Here is a 26,277-nt window from a genome sequence, read left to right as displayed (position 1 = left end):
AGAGCCAGAAAAGGCAGCAGTAACCCTTTGCACAGAATCAGTCCCAGCAAGACGCTGGGAGCGACGCCTCCGCTGAGCAGAGCCCACTGAGGCCGAAGCAGAATGGGAGACCGCAGCAGACACGGATCGAGATTCCCCTTGTGCAGCAGAGGAAACTCGACTCCTAACACTTGTCTACTTTGTCATTCGCTCAATTTTTGGTACAATCTATTTGTCCAATATAGGGGGAAACAGATGGACTATACAGAGTACATGGTGCCATCACTAGATCTCTTATCATTGTACTGCGAGTCAGGAGCTAAGAAAAGTTGAGTATGACGAGTTGATACAGCAGAGGTCATCTGGGACATGGTGTCCAAAAGTAGAGAAACCTGACTGCTTTCATTCAGAAACAGCGCCACTCTTGTCCACAGGCTGCATATGACATTGTAACTCAGCCACATTCACTTCAATGGATATGAGCTGCAGTATTAGACCCATGGTTCAAGGAAGGGAAGTCCTCCAGCCGTAATCCAGATTAAAAAGTAAAACTTTATTCCAACATACTTAAAACGATGAAACAGCACATTGCAGACTGTGTCCCAGGCCTTATTCATGGAAAATATGGTTATCCAAGAATAAGGATTGGGACTCTGAAATGGGAAAGGACAAATATTACACTGGATTATGCTTGGAGCTGTTTCATCGTTTTAAATATGATGGAATGAAATACAATTGTTCATCTGGATTACAGCTGCAGGACTTCCCTTCTTTGAACCTCATTGTACCATGTGTACCGTAGCTATGAGTGAGGTACTTGTCTTCCACCCCCTGTCACACTACATGAAAATAGGGCTCCTGGCTGGGTTTCTGTACTTGTGTTACTTTGGCAATCCGACACTGCAGACCGCATGGTGCCGCTGTACGCGGCTGGCCAGGATTGGGTGTTAAGGTGTGACTCGAGGGAGGCCACAGTTCAAAAATGAACTTCTTTTTACTGAGGAATAACTTAAGAAGGACTATATATAGCAGATAGTAGGTACACATCTTCATAGACGTTGCTGAAATCACTCTATCTCTCTTGGTTCTTCTCTCAGCTTTTCTCACAGCCGAGCACACTAACTTGTGATCTTCCATCTTCCCCAGATAACTTCACTAAAGTCCAATAAACAAAATTTCTAGACGCCATCCTGCGGTATTGCAACCTTTTCTCCATAGGACAGTTCTCTAAGCCAGTATGGCGACTGCTCAGCTTCCTTTTTCTACTGATGCCTCTGAACCACCATGTGGTTCGATTTCTCTTCTTTTTTCTTCTGTCTCCCTTTCTACCGTGCTGGCTGAAAACTTCATAATGTTCTGCTAGACCTCTTGCCGTAGACCTCGATGTACTCCTCCTCCCCCTCTCGCTTTCTCTGTCTCTGTTCTTACTCCGTACTGCTTTACGACTTCTGGATTACTTCTCTCTCTGTCTGCAGGGTCTTACTATCTGCTTCTCTCATCTCCTTCTTGCCACAGGAACACCCACTACACGCCAATCTGTCAACTAATCAGACCTGAGGTCTGCTACAGCTTCAAGATGTCCACTAACTAATGCTCTACAGGAAGATCCTCCTCTGTCCTTCCACTTAGCCCTTCCAATTCTGGGCTAGTCCCAACCATTAAAGGGACACTGTCACCTGAATTTGGAGGGAACAATCTTTAGCCATGGAGGCGGGGTTTTTGGGTGTTTGATTCACCCTTTCCTTACCCGCTGGCTGCATGCTGGCTGCAATATTGGATTGAAGTTCATTCTCTGTCCTCCATAGTACAAGGCAATCTTGCCTTGCGCAGGCGTGTACTATGGAGGACAGAGAATGAACTTCAATCCAATATTGCAGCCAGCATGCAGCCAGCGGGTAAGGAAAGGGTGAATCAAACACCCAAAAACCCCGCCTCCATGGCTAAAGATTGTTCCCTCCAAATTCAGGTGACAGTGTCCCTTTAACTCTATTTCCCCATGCTAACTACCTGTTGCTGAGTAACGCACAACTTCATCACTAACAATGCAGTTGACCATACAGCAAACATTAAAATACATCACATATCTTCCAAAGGGTTGTGGGCAACACCTCCACTTCCTTACTCATCACTAGTGAATGTTAATGTGGAATCTATGTTCCGTCTTTTGTCAGGGTGTTCTGAATTCTAGATAGACATCATTCCATGGATTGCTCTATTCCATGTGATTGCTTGGAATCCGTCAGAACATTTATTGAGTGGGCTCAGGATCAAATCGGTTCAATGACGGTCAGACACGGTCATTCATTATTTGGATAGCTCCTTTTGCATGACCTGCTACAGTACATTACTTTGCAAACTTGTTCAACTTTATCCCTGTGTTATACGCTTTTAATTGTTAGTTTTTATGAAAACATTGGTGCATGTGCATCATCATTATCTGCAGTTTTATAACTGTTTCAAATCTGTTTTGATCATTTGATGATAATTTGCAAGGGCTATAGGCTAATCGCACTCAAGATGGGAAACTTTTTTTTCTACTATTCAAAAGACTATTTTGACTAATTAGTTAAAGTGTAAAGTTAATGATGGGTTATCCAACACCTTTATATTCAAAAAATTAACCTAGAGGCAGAATGACTGTGCCAATCTGATCAAGGAATATAAAAAGATAAGAAAAATGATTATTACTGCACTTGTAATCCTTAAAGGTATACCATTTACATGAGAAAGTGAAAGAGCAGTTCATTATAGATTGCTAGCCAAAGACAAGGCTTATCTTAGCCACAGAGATAGAGTAGGTCCGTCACCATTACCTCTTATTATTATTATTATTATTATTATTATTATTATTTACTAGCTGAAGAACCCGGCGTTGCCTGGGCATAGTAAATATCTGTGGTTAGTTATAGCACCTCACCTCTCTTATTTTCCCATCACGCCTCTCATTTTCCCCCTCACATCTCTCATTTTCTCCCTTACACCTCTCATTTTCCCCCTCACTTCTCTTATTTTCCCCCTCACTCCTCTTATTTCCCCCCTCACTCCTCTCATTCCCCCCTAACACTTGTCATTTCGACCTCACATCTGTCATTTTCCAATCACTCCACTATTTCCCCTCACTCCTCTCATTTTGCACTCACACCTTTTCATTTTCACCTCACACCCCTTATTTTCACCTCACACCCCTCATTTTCAACTCAGTATATACATGTTTGTCATCTCCCTTAGGCCTCATTCACACGTCAGTATTTGGTCAGTATTTTGCATCAGTATTTGTAAGCCAAAACCAGGAGTGGAACAATTAGAGGAAAAGTATAATAAAAACATATGCACAGCGTCGGACTGGAGCACCTTGGGTCGACCAGAGAAAATCATTCTTGGGGCCCACTATGTAGCTACATAGAAATAGATACAAGACCACCAATTGTGCGGTAAAAAGCGCTAATATCAGGGTATAATATAAGGTAGTTCACGTCTTAATAATGTAGCAAGGGTTGGGGTAGCCCCCTCACAGAATATAATGTAGCCCCCTCATAAAATATAATGCAGTCCCCTCTCATAGAATATAATGCAGCACCCCACAAAATATAATGCAACCCTCTCAGGTATGACACAGTCCCCACCATAGAACATAATGTAGCACCCCCATAGGGTATAATGCAGCCCCCCCTCATATAGTATAATGCCACCCAGCACAGAATATAATGTAGTCCCCTGAGAGAATGCAGTTCCACCACAGAATAGAAAGCATTTGCACTACTAAAGCAGGATGGCACCATTGAAGCTCTAAAAAACTATAGGGAGAAAAATACTTTATCTAAAAAACTAATTAAAGCTGCCAAAAAGGAAACAGAGAAGCACATTGCTAAGGAGAGTAAAACTAATCCCAAACTGTTCTTCAACTATATCAATAGTAAAAGAATAAAAACTGAAAATGTAGGCCCCTTAAAAAATAGTGAGGAAAGAATGGTTGTAGATGACGAGGAAAAAGCTAACATATTAAACACCTTCTTCTCCACGGTATTCACGGTGGAAAATGAAATGCTAGGTGAAATCCCAAGAAACAATGAAAACCCTATATTAAGGGTCACCAATCTAACCCAAGAAGAGGTGCGAAACCGGCTAAATAAGATTAAAATAGAGAAATCTCCGGGTCCGGATGGCATACACCCACGAGTACTAAGAGAACTAAGTAATGTAATAGATAAACCATTATTTCTTATTTTTAGTGACTCTATAGCGACAGGGTCTGTTCCGCAGGACTGGCGCATAGCAAATGTGGTGCCAATATTCAAAAAGGGCAACCTGGAAATTATAGGCCAGTAAGTCTAACCTCTATTGTTGGTAAAATATTTGAAGGGTTTCTGAGGGATGTTATTCTGGATTATCTCAATGAGAATAACTGTTTAACTCCATATCAGCATGGGTTTATGAGAAATCGCTCCTGTCAAACCAATCTAATCAGTTTTTATGAAGAGGTAAGCTATAGGCTGGACCATGGTGAGTCATTGGATGTGGTATATCTCGATTTTTCCAAAGCGTTTGATACCGTGCCGCACAAGAGGTTGGTACACAAAATGAGAATGCTTGGTCTGGGGGAAAATGTGTGTAAATGGGTTAGTAACTGGCTTAGTGATAGAAAGCAGAGGGTGGTTATAAATGGTATAGTCTCTAACTGGGTCGCTGTGACCAGTGGGGTACCGCAGGGGTCAGTATTGGGACCTGTTCTCTTCAACATATTCATTAATGATCTGGTAGAAGGTTTACACAGTAAAATATCGATATTTGCAGATGATACAAAACTATGTAAAGCAGTTAATACAAGAGAAGATAGTATTCTGCTACAGATGGATCTGGATAAGTTGGAAACTTGGGCTGAAAGGTGGCAGATGAGGTTTAACAATGATAAATGTAAGGTTATACACATGGGAAGAGGGAATCAATATCACCATTACACACTGAATGGGAAACCACTGGGTAAATCTGACAGGGAGAAGGACTTGGGGATCCTAGTTAATGATAAACTTACCTGGAGCAGCCAGTGCCAGGCAGCAGCTGCCAAGGCAAACAGGATCATGGGGTGCATTAAAAGAGGTCTGGATACACATGATGAGAGCATTATACTGCCTCTGTACAAATCCCTAGTTAGACCGCACATGGAGTACTGTGTCCAGTTTTGGGCACCGGTGCTCAGGAAGGATATAATGGAACTAGAGAGAGTACAAAGGAGGGCAACAAAATTAATAAAGGGGATGGGAGAACTACAATACCCAGATAGATTAGCGAAATTAGGATTATTTAGTCTAGAAAAAAGACGACTGAGGGGCGATCTAATAACCATGTATAAGTATATAAGGGGACAATACAAATATCTCGCTGAGGATCTGTTTATACCAAGGAAGGTGACGGGCACAAGGGGGCATTCTTTGCGTCTGGAGGAGAGAAGGTTTTTCCACCAACATAGAAGAGGATTCTTTACTGTTAGGGCAGTGAGAATCTGGAATTGCTTGCCTGAGGAGGTGGTGATGGCGAACTCAGTCGAGGGGTTCAAGAGAGGCCTGGATGTCTTCCTGGAGCAGAACAATATTGTATCATACAATTATTAGGTTCTGTAAAAGGATGTAGATCTGGGGATTTATTATGATGGAATATAGGCTGAACTGGATGGACAAATGTCTTTTTTCGGCCTTACTAACTATGTTACTATGTTACTATGTAGAATATAATGCAGCCCCCCCATAGAGTATACTGTAGCCCCCTCATATAGTATGATGTAGCCCCCATAATATTATGTAGTCCCCTGAGAGAATAATGCAGCCCCACCACAGAATATAATGCAGCCCCCCATAGAGTATACTGTAACCCCTCATATAGTATGATGTAGCCCCCCATAATATAATGTAGTACCTTGAGTATAATGCAGTCCCCCCACAGAATATAATGTAGCCCCCCAGGGCCGTATTTAGAGTTTCTGCTGCCCTAGGCACTTTTAGTGCTGCCTCCCCCATTGTTGAGTATGACACTATCGGCAGTGACTTTGGCAAGAATCGCTGATGTGAAAGTCGCCTTTTGCAGCAGATCGGGCAGTTTTTCTGCATCTGCCGCGTAACGGATCACTTATGGCAACACTGCGTTCGGCCTCAGTCATTCTCTATGGGATTTGCGGCACTTGCCGTGATCTGGCAAATGTGGTACCATACCTCCCAACTTTTGAAGAAGGGAAGGAGGTATAAAGTTTGCGGCGCGCGTAGTGCGCCGCGGCAAATTTTAGGCCACGCCTCTGACTAGACCCATTTCACAACTAGTCACACCCATATCCACGTCCCAACCGCAGCCATTTAGCACTGCTGATCACACTGTTTTATATACAATAATTATAAGCAAACAAAAATATGGCCACACAGTGCTCCATACTGTATAATGGCCACACATGATGCTCCATACTGTCTAACGGCCACACATGATGCTGCATACTGTATAATGACCGCACATGATGCTCCATACTGTATAATGGCCGCACATGATGCTCCATACTGTATAATGGCCACACATGATGTTCAATACTGTATAATGGCCCCACATGATGCTCCATACTGTATAATGGCCGCACATGATGCTCCATACTGTATAATGATCCCACATAATGCTCAATACTGTATAATGACCACAAATGATGCTCCATACTGTATAATGACCGCACATGATGCTCCATAGTGTATAACGGCCACACAGTTCTCCATACTGTATAATGGCCACATATGATGCTCCATACTGTATAATGACCGCACATGATGCTCCATACTGTATAACGGCCACACAGTTCTCCATACTGTATAATGGCCACACATAATGCTCAATACTGTATAATGACCACAAATGATGCTCCATACTGTATAATGACCACAAATGATGCTCCATACTGTATAACGGCCGCACATGATGCTCCATACTGTATAATGATCCCACATAATGCTCAATACTGTATAATGACCACAAATGATGCTCCATACTGTATAACGGCCATACATGATGCTCCATACTGTATAATGATCCCACATAATGCTCAATACTGTATAATGACCACAAATGATGCTCCATACTGTATAACGGCCATACATGATGCTCCATACTGTATAATGACCCCCCTCCTGTATGGATGGCTCATCTCCCTCCTATCCCAAATACATAGCTCATATTACCCCTCCTGTATGCATGGCTCATATTCCCCCCTGCATGGCTCATATTCCCCCCTGCATGGCTCATATTCCCCCCTGCATGGCTCATATTCCCCCCTGCATGGCTCATATTACCCCCTCCTGTATGCATGGCTCATATTCCCCCCTGCATGGCTCATATTCCCCCCTGCATGGCTCATATTCCCCCCTGCATGGCTCATATTCCCCCCTGCATGGCTCATATTCCCCCCTGCATGGCTCATATCCCCCCCTGCATGGCTCATATCCCCCCCTGCATGGCTCATATTCCCCCCTGTATGGCTCATATTCCCCCCTGCATGGCTCATATTCCCCCCTGCATGGCTCAAATCCCCCCCTGCATGGCTCATATTCCCCCCTGCATGGCTCATATTCCCCCCTGCATGGGTCATATTCCCCGCTGCATGGCTCATATTCCCCCCTGCATGGCTCATATTCCCCCCTGCATGGCTCATATTCCCCCCTGCATGGCTCATATTCCCCCCTGCATGGCTCATATTACCCCCTCCTGTATGCATGGCTCATATTCCCCCCTACATGGCTCATATTCCCCCCGGCATGGCTCATATTCCCCCCTGCATGGCTCATATTCCCCCCTGCATGGCTTATATTCCCCCCTGTATGCATGGCTCATATTCCCCCCCTGCATGGCTCATATTCCCCCCTGCATGGCTTATATCCCCCCCTGCATGGCTCATATTCCCCCCTGTATGGCTCATATTCCCCCCTGCATGGCTCATATTCCCCCCTGCATGGCTCATATTCCCCCCTGCATGGCTCATATTCCCCCCTGCATGGCTCATATTACCCCCTCCTGTATGCATGGCTCATATTCCCCCCTACATGGCTCATATTCCCCCCTGCATGGCTCATATTCCCCCCTGCATGTCTCATATTCCCCCCTGCATGGCTCATATTCCCCCCTGCATGGCTCATATTCCCCCCTGCATGGCTCATATTCCCCCCTGTATGGCTCATATTCCCCCCTGCATGGCTCATATTCCCCCCTGCATTGCTCATATTCCCCCCTGCATGGCTCATATTCCCCCCTGCATGGCTCATATTCCCCCCTGCATGGCTCATATTCCCCCCTGCATGGCTCATATTCCCCCCTGCATGGCTCATATTCCCCCCTGCATGGCTCATATTCCCCCCTGCATGGCTCATATTCCCCCCTGCATGGCTCATATTACCCCCTCCTGTATGCATGGCTCATATTCCCCCCTGCATGGCTCATATTCCCCCCTGCATGGCTCATATTCCCCCCTGCATGGCTCATATTCCCCCCTGCATGGCTCATATCCCCCCCTGCATGGCTCATATCCCCCCCTGTATGGCTCATATTCCCCCCTGCATGGCTCATATTCCCCCCTGCATGGCTCATTTCCCCCCTGCATGGCTTATATCCCCCCCTGCATGGCTCATATTCCCCCCTGTATGGCTCATATTCCCCCCTGCATGGCTCATATTCCCCCCTGCATGGCTCATATTCCCCCCTGCATGGCTCATATTACCCCCTCCTGTATGCATGGCTCATATTCCCCCCTACATGGCTCATATTCCCCCCTGCATGGCTCATATTCCCCCCTGCATGTCTCATATTCCCCCCTGCATGGCTCATATTCCCCCCTGCATGGCTCATATTCCCCCCTGCATGGCTCATATTCCCCCCTGTATGGCTCATATTCCCCCCTGCATGGCTCATATTCCCCCCTGCATGGCTCATATTCCCCCCTGCATGGCTCATATTCCCCCCTGCATGGCTCATATCCCCCCCTGCATGGCTTATATCCCCCCCTGCATGGCTCATATTCCCCCCTGCATGGCTCATATTCCCCCCTGCATGGCTCATATTCCCCCCTGCATGGCTCATATTCCCCCCTGCATGGCTCATATTCCCCCCTGCATGGCTCATATTCCCCCCTGCATGGCTCATATTCCCCCCTGCGTGGCTCATATTACCCCCTCCTGTATGCATGGCTCATATTCCCCCCTGCATGGCTCATATTCCCCCCTGCATGGCTCATATTCCCCCCTGCATGGCTCATATTCCCCCCTGCATGGCTCATATTCCCCCCTGCATGGCTCATATCCCCCCCTGCATGGCTCATATCCCCCCCTGTATGGCTCATATTCCCCCCTGCATGGCTCATTTCCCCCCTGCATGGCTTATATCCCCCCCTGCATGGCTCATATTCCCCCCTGCATGGCTCATATTCCCCCCTGCATGGCTCATATTCCCCCCTGCATGGCTCATATTCCCCCCTGCATGGCTCATATTCCCCCCTGCATGGCTCATATTCCCCCCTGCATGGATCATATTGCCCCCTGCATGGCTCATATTCCCCCCTGCATGGCTCATATTCCCCCCTGCATGGCTCATATTCCCCCCTGCATGGCTCATATTACCCCTTCCTGTATGCATGGCTCATATTCCCCCCTGCATGGCTCATATTCCCCCCTGCATGGCTCATATTCCCCCCTGCATGACTCATATTCCCCCCTGCATGGCTCATATTCCCCCCTGCATGGCTTATATTCCCCCCTGTATGCATGGCTCATATTCCCCCCTGCATGGCTCATATTCCCCCCTGCATGGCTCATATTCCCCCCTGCATGGCTCATATTCCCCCCTGCATGGCTTATATCCCCCCCTGCATGGCTCATATTCCCCCCTGTATGCAGGCTTATCTCTCCACTCCTGCTCGGCGCGCCGGCTTATGTCCTCCTTGATCCCCCCCCCGTTCCCCGTCCCTCATACTCACCTGTCCCACTGCACGGCCGTGCCGACATCCCTCGCGCTCTGTCCCGACTCCAGGCGGCGGCGCCGGCGCAGCACCTTCTTCCTGCTTGAGCGGCCATGTGACACCGTTCATTAAGATCATGAATATGCGCATATTCATGATCTTAATGAGCGGTGTAACGTGACCGCTCGTTCAGGACGAGCTGCAGTGCAGACGCCGAGACCATCGCTGGAGCAGGGTGAGTATTCAAGGCGGGCAGGCGAGCGAGCGAGCGGGCGGGCGGCGGCGGGGGGGCCCTGGAGCGGGGGGAGGGCCCTGGAGCGGGGGGAGGCCCTGCCAGCAGATGCCAGTGTCAGGGCCCACCGGAGGATCCTCCAGTTCCCCGGTGGGCCAGTCCGAGCCTGCATATGCACCACTTCTGCATTTATCACCCACTCCTGGTTTTGGCTGAGAAATACTGATGTAAAATACTGACCAAATACTGCTAGTGTGACGGCAGCCTTTGTGTGCCAAAGCCAGGAGTGGAACAATTAGAGGAAAACTTCAATTGAAAGATTGACACCTGTTCTGTGTTTTGAAGACACTCCTGGTTTTGGCATACAAATACTGATGAAATACTGATGGAGAAATACTGACGTGTGAATGAGGCCTAATACATAGTATACACCTGTATGTCATCTCCTGTATTTAGTGTATACCTGTATGTCATCTCCTCCTGTATATAGTATATACCTGTATGTCATCTCCTGTATTTAGTGTATACCTGTATGTCATCTCCCCTGTAAATAGTATACACCTGCTGTATGTTATCTCCTCCTGTATATTGTATATACCTATGTGTCATCTCCTCCTGTATATAGTATATACCTGTATGTCATCTCTTCTGTATATACTATATACCTGTATGTCATCTCCTCCTATATATAGTATATACCTGTATGTCATCTCCTATATATAGTATATACCTGTATGTCATCTCCCCTGTATATAGTATATACCTGCTGTATGTCATCTCCTCCTCTATATACCTATGTGTCATCTCCTCTTTTATATAGTATATACCTGTATGTCATCTCCTCATGTATATAGTATATATGTGTGTCATCTCCTCCTGTATATAGTATATACCTGTAAGTCATCTCCTCCTGTATATATTATATACCTGTGTGTCATCTGCTCCTGTATATGGTATATACCTGTGTGTCATCTCCTCCTGTATATAGTATGTACCTGTATGTCATCTCCTCCTGTATATAGTATATACCTGTGTGTCATCTCCTCCTGTATATAGTGTATACCTGTGAGTCATCTGCTCCTGTATATAGTATATATCTGTGTGTCATCTCCTCATGTATTTAGTATATACGTGTCTCATCTCCCCTGGATATAGTATATACCAGTGTGTCATCTCCCCCTGTATATAATATATACCTGTATGTCATCTCCTCCTGTAAATAGCATATACCAGTGTGTCATCTCCTCCTGTATATAGTATATACCTGTGTGTCATCTCTCCTGTATATAGTATATATCTGTTTGTCATCTCCCCTGTATATAGTATATATCTGTATGTCATCTCCTCCTGTATTAGACCGTGTTCACACGTTATTTGCTCAGTATTTTTACCTCAGTATTTGTAAGCTAAATTGGCAGCCTGATAAATCCCCAGCCAACAGGAAGCCCTCCCCCTGGCAGTATATATTAGCTCACACATACACATAATAGACAGGTCATGTGACTGACAGCTGCCGTATTTCCTATATGGTACATTTGTTGTAGTTTGTCTGCTTATTAATCAGATTTTTATTTTTGAAGGATAATACCAGACTTGTGTGTGTTTTAGGGCGACTCTCATGTGTCAAGTTGTGTGTGTTGAGTTGCATGTGGCGACATGCATGTAGCAACTTTTGTGAGATGAGTTTTGTGTGGCGACATGCATGTAGCAACTTTTTGTGTCGAGTTGCATGTTACAAGTTAGTGTAGCAAGTTGTGTGCAGCAAGTTTTGCGCATGGCGAGTTTTGCGTGTGGCGAGTTTTATGTGTGGTGCGTTTTGAGTATGTACAAGTTTTGTGTGAGGCAACTTTTGCATGTGTTGCAACTTTTGTGCATGTGGCAATTTTTCCGCGTGTGCAAGTTTTGCGTGTGGCGAGTTTCCCATGAGGTGAGTTTTGCACGTGTGGCGAGTTTTGCGTGAGCCTAGTTTTGCATGTGGCGAGTTTTGCGCGTGGCGAGTTTTGAGCGGCGACTTTTGTGTTTCGACTTTTATGTGGTGAGGTTGGTGTATGTGTGGTGAAATGTGTACTGAGGGTGGTATATGTGTTCAAGGACGTGGTAGTGTGTGGCGCCTTTTGTGTGTGTGTTCATATCCCCGTGTGTGGTGAGTATCCCATGTCGGGGCCCCACCTTAGCAACTGTACGGTATATATTCTTTGGCGCCATCGCTCTCACTCTTTAAGTCCCCCTTGTTCACATCTGGCAGCTGTCAATTTACCTCCAACACTTTTCCTTTCACTTTTTCCCCATTATGTAGATAGGGGCAAAATTGGTGAATTGGAAAACGCGGGGTTAAAATTTCACCTCACAACATAGCCTATGATGCTCTCGGGGTCCAGACGTGTGACTGTGCAAAATTTTGTGGCTGTAGCTGTGACGGTGCAGATGCCAATCCCGGACATACACACATACACACACACATTCAGCTTTATATATTAGATTGTTATAGCGCCATTTATTCCATGGTGCTTTACATGTAAGGAGGGGTATACATAATAAAAACAAGTACAATAATCTTAAACAATACAAGTCATAACTGGTACAGGAGGAGAGAGGACCCTGCCCGCAAAGGCTCACAATCTACAAGGGATGAGTGAGGATACAGTAGGTGAGGATAGAGCTGGTCGTGCAGCGGTTTGGTCGATCGGTGATTACTGCAGGTTATAGGCTTGTCGGAAGAGGTGGGTCTTCAGGCTCTGTTACCTCTTACTCAGTAGTCCTTGGAAGGAGTAGGTGGAGAGCAGTGTTTTGGTTCATTGAGTTTGCTATAGATGCCACTAATATTCCAGCCTTGAACCAGTGAAAATACATCTGCGAAAGTCAAATCCTCCCCTGAGGTTCTACTAACCCATTACTAGATCATAATAGAACCCGTAATGGGAATAATCCAACCTGAACTTAACATTACTGTGTTACACGAGTGTTACATCCATAGTACAGAAACTAAGCTATAACTATATCACAGCCATCTGAAATTGGCATTAAAGCTCTATTCTGACAGCGAACTGTGGCCACGTTTAAGTTCCCGTGTTTAATGCCACAAGATCTGGAACCCCTATGGTTAGCGAACTGAACTTAGATCACCATTCGGGCATCCAGTCTTCCATTTTGACACATACAGTAAAATTTGCTCTTCTGAATGCAGCTTTAATATGAAACTATTAAGTAAAAATATTTGCAGGACCCTGGTGCAATGGCCACATTATTAGTCCATGGCTGCCAGACCAGATCCCTGAGAACATCCTACCGCCTGCCAGTATTCCTGAGGCCTCTTCTGATTTGTAGGCCCCTACAAATCATTATGGAGCGCCCCCAGACACAGGGCCACGAGTTCTCGGTACCGGGCCTCTCTGATTCGGTTCTGAGGCTGTCATGGTGGCTAGACCCAGTCCGCGACCCTGCTAAGGGGCGTCCAATAAAGGTGGTACAGTTTTGTCAGGGATTCGTGGCGCCACCTGTGGTGTTCGGTCATGGTGACCGACGCTGCTGTGGCGTCCGCTGGGGTGATGGAATGGCAGCTGGATGGTATACTTTCCCACAGGTTAAGTATGTCCCCAGGGCTTCCCAATAAGGTGGATAGTGATGGTGTGAGGTGCAGTCAATAATGAGGACACAAGGTTGCAGTCTATTTACCTCTTTACTGAAGACTTCAGGATCCTCAATCCAGAGCACGGTTAACAGGGCTGTCTGAGACTGGCCGGTCCGATGGGCACATCCAGAGTTCCCTTTGCAGGTGGAAATCGTTGCCCACCACTAGCGCCTGTGTGTTGTAGTGCTACCCTGCTGAGCATTCGGAATAGTCCTCACAACTTCTGTTCTCGTTCGTTCGTTCTTTCTAGTTCTTTCGAATTCTTTCTCTCTCTCTTGTTCCAGATGTTTCTAGTTTCTCGTCCCCCAGATATGTTATGGCTAGGACGCACCCGTATGACGGGAAGGCTCGGAGCTCTTCCGGGACCCTAGAGACGCCCCTCTCCACGCGTTGCCCCCTATGTCTTTGTAGGAAATTTAAGGTAGACAGCCAACCTATAACTGTCCTGCGGAGTTCGAAGTAAGGCATAGAGTCAGTTACTGCCTCGGTGTTCCGGCCACCGGCTACGCACCTCAGTAGGATGTTGCCTCTGTCTCACGGCACGACTCCTACTGGCTCTCCTTTGTGCTTGATCTCGTTTCTCACTGTTCCACAATATCCTTCGCTTCGTGTCTCTTTCTTAGGATACTGCCGCAAGGTAGTGCAGGCGCGGTTCCGTAACGTTCTGTTCTGTTCGCTAAGTACCTGCCAGGTTCCCACGCCTGACAGGGACCCCCCTGTGTCTTCTCCCTGCAACACCCCCTGCCACGGGATGTTGCCTGAATCCAACCCAGTCAGTTTCTGACTAACTTCCTATCCAACCCCTAGTTTTACCAGTGTGAGGAGTGGCCCAATAAATAAAGCCTTTTTCTCCCCCTAGTGGCCAGAGTGTGAAGTGTAATGTGTGCTGGTGATACCTGGTCAGTAGAACTCCTTCAGACGTACCATCACTCCCCTTAGCGGCAGAGCGTCATACTGCAACGACCAGGTCTCTGTGGCGCTGCAATTACGTAGCGGAGCAATTAATGAAAGACATCATGCTAGAGCAGACCTGGGCAAGATGCGGCCCACAGGCCGCATCCGGCCCGCCTGATAATTTTAAACGGCCCACCAGCTAGCTGTCACTTCTGACAGCCGCCCCCGGCACCGCTCGGCCAGCCGCCAGACGCTTCTGAGGAGGACCGCTGGCGGCTGGAGTGAAGGCCCCGAGCTCATCCACAGGCTGTCGGAACTGTATGCGCTTGCAGCGCATACAGTTCCAGGGTCAGGATGTGATTGACACAGCATCAGGAGCCATTGGCTTCCGGCTGTTTCAATCATTCTTGTGACCAGAGGCAGCATTATGCCACCGGTCACAAGAGGCTGAGCTCTGCATCGGCCCTGTACGTCACGTGCGTACGTCACTCCAGCGCCGCGTGGGATGTGCTGCGGTGAAGCAAGTTGCTGGCTGGCGGTCTCCTTCGGGTGAGGGTGAGTATCCGTGCGGTTGGGGGGAGAGGGGGTCCCTGTGTTGCTGGGGAGTCTGAGGGAGGGGGGCTACTACATGGGGCTGCCGCGGCTATCACATACTGGGGGGGCAGGGCAGGGGGGATTGCTATCAGTGGGGATCACCTACAAGGGATGGCTACATTAAGGGATACTACATATTGGGGGCTACATGGAGAATACTACCTAAAGTGGGGGATATCACATACTGGGGAGGGGGGGGGCAGGGTGGATTGCTATCAGTGGGGATCACCTACAAGGGATGGCTACATTAAGGGAAACTACATATTGGGGGCTACATGGAGAATACTACCTAAAGTGGGGGATATCACATACTGGGGAGGGGGGGCAGGGGGGATTGCTACCAATGGGGATTACTTACAAGGGATGGCTATATTAAGGGATATTGCATATTGGGTGCTACATGGGGAATACTACCTAAAATGGTGATATCACATACTGGGGAGGGGGACGGGGGGGATTGCTAGAGGCACAGAGGGGTCTGATCCCTATATGCAGGGACATAGGGGTTCTATTTTCTGCATGGAGGCACAGTGGGGTATGAGGGCACAGATGGGGCACTTTTACTATGTGATAGAGGGGTCCTAAATACTATTTTTTCCTGCACCCCCCCCCCCCCCCACCTGGCCCATAGTTGACAATTTCATATACAGCGATACCAGATATGTTTATTTTTTTCCATAGCTATACATGGCTGTATCCTTGTTTTCCTGGCTCTAGGGCTGCATCCATTTTCTGCAGGCAGTGAAATCCAGTGGAAAATTTGCATTTGCAAGAACCCGTACTTTCTGTAAGTTCACTCATCTCTAATCATTGCGTTAAAATCATGTGTGGTACCATTGAGCTGTCTGTATGTTTTCTACACCTCTAGCTATTATTCCTGAATTAGACTCTGATCAACGTGTCTCAGCAGAGAGCATCCAGCCAGGAGTGGAAAAGAAAGTGTTAAAAAGTGTATCATCAGCTACTAGTGCTCTGTCCTTCTGACACTCGGGCAGAGAATCGTGACTCCCATCAGAAGAATTAGCCAAGCTGCTAGCCCTTAAATATGTCTGCTAAAAAAAACAAAGATTGATGGAGAATGCAGAGTTTATAACAAGGAATGGACTTCTAAATATTTATTTACTGAAACCAAAGGCAAAGCCGTGTGCTTAGTTTGTGGAGAGCAAATAGCTGTGTTTAAGGATTATAATTTACGAAACAAAACATGCACAGAAATACAAGAACTTGATGGAGGCAGAGCGGGCACGGGCATCTGAAGATTTGCTATCAAAACTGCAAACGCAGAAAGGATTTTTTACAAAGCTCCACGCATCCAGGGATGCAGCCATCAGGACAAGCTTTGTAATATCCCACAAAATTGCTAGAAACAGTAAGCCATTCTCTGATGGGGAGTTTGTGAAAGAATGTTTGGTGGACTCTGTAGCAATAACTTGTCCTGAGAAAAAAGAAGCGTTTTCAAATGTGCCCCTCTCCAGGCGAACCGTAACAAGACGGGTAGAAGACATTGCGGGGAATTTGGAGTTTCAGCTTAAAAACAAAGTTGATCATTTTATTTTTTTTCCCTGGCTCTGGACGAGAGCTGTGATGTCCGTGATACCGCCCAGTTACTTATCTTTGTACGCGGAATAACAAATAACTTTGAGATGACTGGAGAGCTGGTAGCTTTGCGATCATTGAAAGGTACCACGACAGGGAGTGATTTGTTCACCGAAGTAAATGCATCCGTGGACAAACTGGGCCTAAAATGGAACAAATTAGTAAGTGTTATAACCAATGGATGTCCAAATATGACAGGGAAAAATGTTGGACTTTTGAAGCGGATGCAAGATAAAGTGAATGAAATAAACCCAGAACAGAAATTGATATTTTTGCATTATTCATCAAGAAGTGCTGTGCAAGTCGGTGCTAAAAATCAGCCATGTTGTTGATGTTGTAACTAAGATAGTTAATTTCATCAGGGCAAGAGCACTGAATCACAGGCAATTTGTTTCACTGTTGGAGGAAAAAGAAAGTCAACATAGTGACATAGGCTACCACACAGCTGTGAGATGGCTCAGCCTGGGGAAGGTGCTTACAAGAGTATGGGATCTGAGAGCTGAGATTCAGCGAGCCGCCCCACCCCCTCCCTCGGGCGGCGTACGTGAAAGCCGACATGACAGGGGGGTTGGAGCAGGGAAAAAGGAGGCAAGGAGTTTCACTCTTATGGGAGGGTTAATGCTGGCCTGGAGAGGGTATGGGGTGAGTGGGGGGGAGGAGCCGGTCACTTCCCGCTCTGAGGACCTGTGAGCAGTCCCGCCCACCCGCCCTTTATGTTTGTGTATTTGATAATTTTTGTTGGTTCTTGTTTTCGGGTCATAGTGGCTGTAGGCGGGGGGAAGGGTCCTTGGAGTTGGTGCTAAATTGGCCTGGGGGGTCCGTCGAGATACGGATTCTCCAGTTGGTATATGTTTTGGTTGCGGGTCTGGTGATTTGGGGGAATCTTGGTAACGGTGGGCCAGATTCCTAAGTTGGAAGTGGACAAGGGTAACCCTTCGGGGTATTTTGGTGCTCTCGAGCCTGTGGGGTAACGGCTGAGAGTAATCTACGGTTGGTCTCTTGTCCACTTGTTTATAATATGGTTAACACCAGACTTTTAGCTTCAAGGACCCCTTCCCGGATCATGTTACGGTTAAATGTTTGTCTGTTTGTAATAAAGGCCACTGTGGCCAATTATATCCAACGTGAGACTCATGTCATTATTCGGATGATGGGAAGGAAAGGGGTCGGAGACCCTTGGGGAGACACTTATTCACGGTGGTCGACAATACCAATGTCAAGGCAAAGCCATCCCAGAGTTCTCAGATGAGCACTGGATAGCAGATCTGGCCTTTGCCAATGATGTGACTACACTAATGAATGAGCTGAATACCAAGCTGCAAGGCAAAGGCCTCTTTGCGCATGAAATGTTCTCCTTGGTGACAGCTTTCATGAGAAAATTGAAGTTTCTTTCTAGCCAATTGAAGATCAATATTCTCACTCACATGCCGACACTGAAAGAAGTCACACCATCAGCTGATCACCGCGACAAGTATTCATCCATGTTTGCGGCTTTACATGATGAATTTTCCAGAAGATTTGAAGACTTCAAGCAGTTGAGAGTGAAATGCACATGATTTCTTCTCCTTTTACATGCGGTGTGGATAATGCCCCCAGTGATATCCAGTTAGAACTCATTGATCTGCAGTCTGACAATCTACCGGCAGAGCTTTTTACATCAGTATCACTGCTGGAGTTTGATTCTTCTCTCAAAGAGGAAAACTTTCCACACATAAGGAGGCATGCTCAGAGGATGTTAGTTCTCTTTGGATCTACCTACGTATGTGAACAAACATTCTCACTGATGAAGTTCACCAAATCCAGATACAGATCCTCTCTCAGTGATGATCACTTGTGTGCTGTTCTTCGCATATCCACCTCAGATATTGAACCTAACTTCAGTGAACTTGTTCGGGCCCCAAACAGGCTAGATTACTCTCATTGAAGATTCTCATGTTATTGAAATGTTTCATTTACTGTTCTTTACCAAGTTAAAGGGATGCCGGTTTTTAAAAAACTAACATATCTTGATCTACAACAGCAAATTTTCTACAGTTTTCTACAGTGAACAAGCTCGTTGCAGTTCATCATCTCATCATTAAATAATGATGTAAGTATGTCATCCATATTTTCTTTGTATTGTAAATTTTTGCATTGTTTAACATACTGTTTGTTTATGAAAAGATAGCATATGACATATGTATACTATTGGGTAAAAATGAGTTAATTATATTAGTCACGCCCTCTAAAACCATCACAATTTCACATGCGGCCACATGGCAAAATTAATTGCCCACCCCTGTGCTAGAGGTACTAATCAGCAGAGGGACCGTTGATGCCGGTAGGTAGTTGGAGGTTTGCCGGACTCTGGTCTGTGGCTGCAATACCAGGGTCTTGTGAATCTTTGTATCAATTTATGGCTTTATATCTACAGCAAGTATACTAGTGCCATCATAGCTTCAAAGTTTGACAGCAGCTGTTAGTTCATACAAGGAGTTGTAGTTTTACAAAACTAGATGATCTACAGGTTTGGGGATCACTAATATACTTGAACTGTATGTATTTAGTTTGAAGAAAATTTGCCTATGTGACACCCCAGGAGTCCGGTTGTCACAGTGGTATTGCCTTCCTCACGGGGAGGGTGATATCATACCTGGAAGCGAGAAGGATCCCCTTAGCAGGTAACACTTACATACAACACTTTTCTGACTCCAGGCCAGAAGAGGGAGCTCTAGACCCAGTTTCAGGGTAGCTTCCCTATATATATTCTGGCTGGAGGAAGAGTTAGGGAGTCTGAAGGAGACAGTGAGGGGAGAAGAAGCACAGGAGGAGAGAGAAACTGGAGTGGAGTTGCGAGTGGGCTCCCTCCAGGTTAAAAGCGCAAGAAACTGGAGGACGGAAGTCCGAGGTTGTGGGGGGAACTGTATGCACCACAGCAGAAACTGGCAGGCAGGAAATGCTAAGTCTCCTGGCCACAATTATACCCGAAGGCACAGCAGCAGATTAGAGCCCGGAGTAACCACGAGAGAGGGACACCTGTTAAAAGGCTCGAGTTGCCTGCCATGCGGGTAGTCTCCACCTAAAAGGACAGGTTGAGAAAGGACCTTGTGTGAAGCCTCAGGCAGCAAGGGACTGAGAATACAGCACAGTAAGGAAGACTTCCAACCCCATCTGGCTAGTGGGATTCCGAATCACTTCCAGGCTGCCAGGATTCCAAAGACCGCCTGTAATCTGTGTACCTGAACGTCATCAGTAAAAGGTAAAGAGACTGCAACCTTGTGTCCTCCAATTCTTTCCTGCACTTCACCATGTATCATCCTTACCATCTGCACCGGGAGCCCTGGGGACTAAGCTCTACCTGTGGGGAGCTATACCACCTCTGCTACAATACCATCATCCCCAGTGGACCCCTTTAAGCAGCGTCGGCTATCCCTGGCTGAGTACCACAGGTGGCATCATGAACACTACTACAATAGACTTTATTTCCACTTCTATTCATCCCCTATTATTGGACACCCAGGGCCACGGACCGGGTCATTGCTGCCATGACACATCCCTTTAAGAATACGGCCCCATTCCAAGTACACCACGGACCTAGCAGCACTCCATCTTCTCTCCAAGTGCTGTTAGTAGTGGACAGTGGTAGAAAAAAAACCTCCAGTGATCTGTATCTATATTATTTATATTAACATTAACTGCGCACTTCAGCACTGACCTAGTGAGGTTCGTACTATTTTAGCACAACCCTACAAAATGATTGTGCTTTTTCTTGGTCTACCACCATTGTGGAAACACAATAAAGAAAGCTAACGCCATCAAATGGATGAAAACGAACGCCATCAAATGGATGAAAAGGTATAAAAGACTCTATCTATAAAGCAATTAAAAAAGTGATGTTCCAGTCTTGAATTTGAGACCTTCAGCAGACCGACTGTCTAATTGTATGAAGACAGTAGTGTAAGGCGTTGCATTAGTAACAAGTGAATGCCCCCAAATAATTGACACACATGCAACTGTTATTAATGCAACATGTTACCCTACTCACTCCATACATAGTATTCTGCTACAGATGGATCTGGATAAGTTGGAAACTTGGGCTGAAAGGTGGCAGATGAGGTTTAACAATGATAAATGTAAGGTTATACACATGGGAAGAGGGAATCAATATCACCATTACACACTGAACGGGAAACCACTGGGTAAATCTGACAGGGAGAAGGACTTGGGGATCCTAGTTAATGATAAACTTACCTGGAGCACCCAGTGCCAGGCAGCAGCTGCCAAGGCAAACAGGATCATGGGGTGCATTAAAAGAGGTCTGGATACACATGATGAGAGCATTATACTGCCTCTGTACAAATCCCTAGTTAGACCGCACATGGAGTACTGTGTCCAGTTTTGGGCACCGGTGCTCAGGAAGGATATAATGGAACTAGAGAGAGTACAAAGGAGGGCAACAAAATTAATAAAGGGGATGGGAGAACTACAATACCCAGATAGATTAGCGAAATTAGGATTATTTAGTCTAGAAAAAAGACGACTGAGGGGCGATCTAATAACCATGTATAAGTATATAAGGGGACAATACAAATATCTCGCTGAGGATCTGTTTATACCAAGGAAGGTGACGGGCACAAGGGGGCATTCTTTGCGTCTGGAGGAGAGAAGGTTTTTCCACCAACATAGAAGAGGATTCTTTACTGTTAGGGCAGTGAGAATCTGGAATTGCTTGCCTGAGGAGGTGGTGATGGCGAACTCAGTCGAGGGGTTCAAGAGAGGCCTGGATGTCTTCCTGGAGCAGAACAATATTGTATCATACAATTATTAGGTTCTGTAGAAGGACGTAGATCTGGGTATTTATTATGATGGAATATAGGCTGAACTGGATGGACAAATGTCTTTTTTCGGCCTTACTAACTATGTTACTATGTTACTATGTTACAAGTAGGCAGTAGGTCTGATGAAGGTCTGCAATTCAAGACTGAAACGTTACTTTTTGGATTGCATTAAAAATAAAATTATCTTTTCATTTATTATCTGGAGTGCAAGATTCCTTTTCTTTATATTGGATTTATGGAGTGGTATCCTATCTGAGCACCTGTTCACACAGACTGACTTATACCCGTTCCGTTATACACTATTATTTACCGAACCTAGAAATTACTTGATGACTTAACAATAAATAGCTCTGTTGGAATACTAAAAAACAACAGTTTTAAATCAAGACTCCAAAGGACACAGGACCTGGGGTGGACATATCATTGGTGCAACCTGTGTGGCTGCACAGGGGCCCAAGAGATAAGGGGACCATTTCTACCTCTGAAGCAGGTGCAATTTTGCATTTATAGGAGCTCTTGAGCTGCACAGGGCCCATATATTGTTCTTGCACAGGGGACCTTTTTTTCTTTGTGTCCACCAGTGCACAGTAAGTGGAGAAAAATATTAAGCCCCCACATGTGTGGCTGCACAGGGGCTCAATAGATAAGGGGTCCATTTCTACCTCTGAAGCAGGTGCAATTTTGCATTTTTAGGAGCTCTTGGGCTGCACAGGGCTCATATATTGTTCTTGCACAGAGGCCCTTTTTTTCTCAGGACGTGAGGAAAAACGAATCCCTCGTCATGTGCACCCACAGAACCCAGTAGTACATGTTCCTCCAATGGAGACTCCGAGAAATACCTAATTATCTAGATAGAATACAGATAAAGCTGTCCACTGGCCATTTCCAACATTCTCTTTCCATGGTGATTCTGACATTGTGGATGACACGGAGATATATATGGAAGGGAATGATTGATGATAGAGTGAATGATGATCAAGGCTGACCTTTAGTGGTCAGCAGCCAGGGTGTCCTGATCTCCTGAGTAAATGCTGAAGATAAAAATATATAGTATGATGGAATTATCTGTTAGAACAAAATAAATATGACAACCAACACTAAATATGATTACGCTAAAATATGATTTGCCATTTATATATATGAAAGTAATGTAGCTATGTTTCACTGCCGAGATTTCGTTCTGTACTTTTGTCCTTTTGCATCTTTCTCTCGAATCTGCGTCTCCTTCTGCTTAGTAATCTGTAATTATGCCAATTGGCAGAAGGCAGGAACACAAAGTAATAAATGATTATGTACAAGTTTCAGAAGTTATTGAATTAAAAAAAAAAAACTAAATTGGATCCCCAAACCCTACAGAAGAATAATGTGTTCCATGAAAAAGTTTGAACATTCCAAACATGGCAGATCGAGAGAGGTTAAATTAAAGAACTCTCACTTCACTGATTTAATAGGAAAAAAAACGATCCTCGGAGTGCTCTCCGGGCAGACGGTGGTTTATTAGTGTCCTACACCCTCCAGCGTCTTACCTGAAAGAATATTTAGCACATCTGGCAGCATTGTCAGTGACACTGGGAACAGACTGCTGCCAATAAACGATGAGAAGATGCTGTTCATTAGAAGGACTGACAGAGTTCTTGATGAATATCACCAAAATGAAAGGAAACTTTCTCCGGTGGGGATAAGCTGATATTAGGTCCCAACAAAGCTGACAGTGATGATCAAGTTGAAAGAACGGAGTGATGGTTGGGGAGATGTGCTTGTTCTGGCACATAAAATTACAGTATTACAGGTAAAAGCAAATCAGAACATAAACAAATAGTTATAAATCCAAAATGAGGATCAGAGGATCATGTCTTAGTCATTCCATACATCGTTACAAAATAAACAGCTTATCGTGCCGGAGTCTAAAGTTGACCGAAAACTCATAGTCCAAGGCAAGACATCTGACCCAAGGGCTATAAAGGGTCCTTGCCTCATTCACTGCTTTTATGAAACATGATGGACTATTATTAGGTATAAGTTTGCTTTATTCTGAATGTTTCTGCCTCAACCTCGATTAGAAAAAAAAGTTTTGAAATGTCAAAAGAAGAATTTCTAAAGAGTATTCAAGAACTACTAAATATCTTCCCAGGTTACAATGAGAATTGTAAAGTTAGAGTTGAGTAGAATAAAAAATAAAATATAAAATATACAAAAAAAAGAGTACAAAAGGGGCAGAAACAGGCATTCAAGCATTATGAGTACATGGGGGGTTATCATCAGAGGAGTCCCAAGCTATTTGGAAATATTTGCACTTGATATTTGTAGATGTGCCTGTGATAATTTATACCAATTCAACAGAATAGTACAAAAGAAAAAACATATATTAACATGATTTTAACTTGGGTACCTATGGCTGATGGATAACTCTAGGATGGCTGACTGATGGCATATGCCAGAGGAATCTGTCCAGTGAAAAAGGAAACATATTTTATATAGAAATTATTTTATTTTTTTTAAAAGATGGACAACGCTTGCCATCTATTGAGACATCCATTCGACAGTCGCTTTTGGATGTACGGACGTATGATCTTTTTCAGATTTGCTTAGCATTTTACACCAGACATCTTGGGTTATGTTGGATTTAGAAAAACAGTGAAACGGGATTACCATTATAAAGATACTAGATTGTGGCCCGATTCTAACGCATCGGGTATTCTAGAATATGCATGTCCCCGTAGTATATGGACAATGATGATTCCAGAATTCGCGGCAGACTGTGCCCGTCGCTGATTGGTCGAGGCAACCTTTATGACATCATCGTCGCCATGGCAACCATTATGACATCTACGTCGATACTGTGCCCGTCGCTGAATCAGAAACGTGAGATGTCTACGTCCTTTATGACATCATCGTCGCTGTGCCCGTTGCTGATTGGTCGAGGCCCTGGGCGTCCAAGTAAAAGGGATAGTCTTTTAAAGGGGTTTTGAATAAAGTTTGTGTTTGTGACGCCACCTGTGGTATTCGGTCATAGGGGACTGACGCTGCTTAAATGGGTCCTCTGGGGTGATGTTATGGCAGCTAAGATGGTATAACTTCCCACAGGTGAAGTGTATCCCCAGGGCTCCCGGTGTGTAGATGGAAAATGGTGAATAGTGCAGTAAAGAACGAGGACACAGGTTTGCAGTATCTTTACCTGGTTTACTGAAGACATCGGGCAGCCACAGTCCAGGGCACCAGATCACAGGTACAGGCAGGGTTCGCCCGGCTTGGATGCGAGTTCAGAGTCCCCTTTACCAGGTGGAGTTAGAAGCCTTCCTACTAGCACGGTTGTGTAGTCCCTTGTTGCTTGTGGCTTCTGTCAACGTCCTCACTGTTTTCTCTGTCCTCCTTAAAGGGTAGGACGTTAACCTGTATGACAGGTGGCTCGAGCCTTTTTACAGGGTCTCTATCACGACCCAGGCCCTATGCGCCACTGTGTCTCCAGGTGTTAGGGTGGACAGGTGACATATAGTCTAGATTCCGGTTTCTGCTGTGAGTCTGGAGTCCCAAACAACCTCGGTCTTCTGGCTACCGGTGTCTGCGCTCTGCAAGGAGGTGGCTCAGTCGCAGCTATTCTTCCCAGTTCTTTCTCTCCTACGCTCCGCTCTCCTGCATGCTCACTACAATGTGTTCTTCTTTCTGTATTCTCTCTATCCAGGAGCTGCAGCACTTCTCGTGGCTGCACGGCCCCTCAGCTTTCTTCTCCTCTGTCTCTCTGACAGGAACTAACTGAACTTTCCCTCCAGATGAGAATATATATCAATAGGGGAGCCACACACAAGCTGGATCAAGGATCCCCCTTCTGACCTGGAGTAAGATCATGTTGTATGCTTGTGTTACCTGATGAGAGAGATGTTCCCTCGCTTCCAAGCATGACATCACTCTATCTGTGAGGAAAGCAATCCCACTGTAACAACCAGGACCCTGGGGTGTTACACAAACATTATACGAAGCTGAGATTGACAGCAAACATTCATTCTTCAGACTATAGGACATTATTCCTGGCCATTATATGTGCTATATTCTTTTCCCATCTCGATGCTACATTTCTAATTTTCAGTTGTCTCTGAGCTAGTGGGTGGTGACTAACTGCTATGATGTCTCTTACATTCAGCACTCATAGGCATGAGAGATTCCTGCTGTCCCATGCTTATAAATAGTGTTGAGCGATACCGTCCGATACTTGAAAGTATCGGTATCGGATAGTATCGGCCGATACCCGAAAAATATCGGATATCGCCGATACCGATATCCGATACCAATACAAGTCAATGGGACATCAAGTATCGGAAGGTATTCTCATGGTTCCCAGGGTCTGAAGGAGAGGAAACTCTCCTTCAGGCCCTGGGATCCATAGGGATGTGTAAAATAAAGAATTAAAATAAAAAATATTGATATATTTACCTCTCCGGCGGCCCCTGAACTCAGCGCGGGTAACCGGCAGGCTTCGTTGTTCAAAATCAGCGCTTTTAGGACCTGAGAATCACGTCCCGGCTTCTGATTGGTCGCGGGCCGCCCATGTGACCGCCACGCGACCAATCACAAGCCGCGACGT

At 45.7% G+C, this 26,277-nt stretch overlaps 1 pseudogene; it reads left to right on the top strand.

The window, feature by feature from the left end:
• The first annotated feature begins 16,931 nt into the window (after window positions 1-16,931).
• On the top strand, window positions 16,932-18,440 carry LOC138671550 (general transcription factor II-I repeat domain-containing protein 2B-like; annotated as a pseudogene).
• The last annotated feature ends 7,837 nt before the right edge of the window (window positions 18,441-26,277 follow it).

The sequence above is a fragment of the Ranitomeya imitator genome, chromosome 3, assembly GCF_032444005.1.
Source record: "Ranitomeya imitator isolate aRanImi1 chromosome 3, aRanImi1.pri, whole genome shotgun sequence".
Taxonomy (NCBI): domain Eukaryota; kingdom Metazoa; phylum Chordata; class Amphibia; order Anura; family Dendrobatidae; genus Ranitomeya; species Ranitomeya imitator.
The sequence above is the reverse complement of the archived record's forward strand: the minus strand, read 5'-3'. Positions and strand labels throughout refer to the sequence as shown.